The sequence below is a fragment of the Schistocerca cancellata genome, chromosome 6, assembly GCF_023864275.1.
Source record: "Schistocerca cancellata isolate TAMUIC-IGC-003103 chromosome 6, iqSchCanc2.1, whole genome shotgun sequence".
Taxonomy (NCBI): Eukaryota; Metazoa; Arthropoda; class Insecta; order Orthoptera; family Acrididae; genus Schistocerca; species Schistocerca cancellata.
In genome coordinates this window covers 161,284,995-161,286,404 of record NC_064631.1, presented here as the reverse complement: position 1 = coordinate 161,286,404, position 1,410 = coordinate 161,284,995, and positions in this window count along the sequence as shown.

The window sequence follows — 1,410 nt, the reverse complement described above, 5'->3', positions numbered from 1 at the left end:
AAAATTCTACCAATGAACCAAAGACGACTATCCGCCTTCCCCGCAACTGCTATTACATGCTTGTCCCACTTCATATCACTCTGCAATGTTGCGCCCAAATATTTAATCGACGTGACTGTGTCAAGCGCTACACTACTAATGGAGTATTCAAACATTACGGGATTCTTTTTCCTATTCATCTGCATTAATTTACATTTATCTATATTTAGAGTTAGCTGCCATTCTTTACACCAATCACAAATCCTGTCAAAGTCATCTTGTATCCTCCTACAGTCACTCAACGACATCCATATGATCAAGTTACGTTTTTAATATTGTTTTAGTCGTTTCTCTTTTACTCATACTTTTTCACAGAATTGTAACTCTAATCAAAGTACATACAAAATGAGTTCACTGACCATCATTATCAGCAGCACAGGCCATTTCACCAAATCATCGCAGAAATACCTATATTCTTGCGTAATATAATCAAGTAAACGTCGTATGTCTTGCATTCTGTCCCTGTTCATAGTCAGTCGTCCAGAGTAAGCTCTTTAAAAATTAAAAACAACAGACTTGTCTACATCTACATCTACATGGCTACTCTGCAATTCACAATTAAGTGCCTGGCAGAGGGTTCATCGAACCATTTTCATACTACTTCTCTACCTTTCCACTCTCGAATGGCGTGTGGGGAAAAGGAACACCTAAATCTTTCCGTTCGAGTTCTGATTTCTTTTATTTTATTATGACGATCATTTCTCCCTACGTAGGTGGGTGTCAACAAAATATTTTCACATTCGGAAGAGAAAGTTGGTGATTGAAATTTCGTAAATAGATCTCGCCGCAAAGAAAACCGCCTTTGTTTCAGTGACTGCCACCCCAACTCACGTACCATATCAGTGACACTCTCACCCCTATTGCGCGATAACACGAAACGGTCTGCCCTTCTTTGCACTTTTTCCATGTCCTCCGTCAGTCCTACCTGGTAAGCATCCCACACCGTGCAGCAATATTCCAGCAGGGGACGGACAAGTGTAATGTAGGCTGTCTCTTTAGTGGGTTTGTCTGCCAACAAAGCGCAGTCTTTGTTTCGCCTTCCCCACAATATTATCTATGTGGTCTTTCCAATTTAAGTTGCTCGTAATTGTAATTCCTAAGTATTTAGTCGAATTGACAGCCCTTAGATTTGTGCAATTTATCGTGTACCCAAAATTTATCGGATTGCTTTTAGAACCCATGTGGATGACCTTGCACTTTTCTTTGTTAGTGCCAATTGCCACTTTTCGCACCATACAGATATTCTCTCTAGATCATTTTGTAATTGGAATTGATCGTCTGATGATTTTACTATACGGTAAATTACAGTATCATCTGCAAACCATCCAAGGGGGCTGCTCAGATTATCACCTAGGTCATTTATGTAAATCA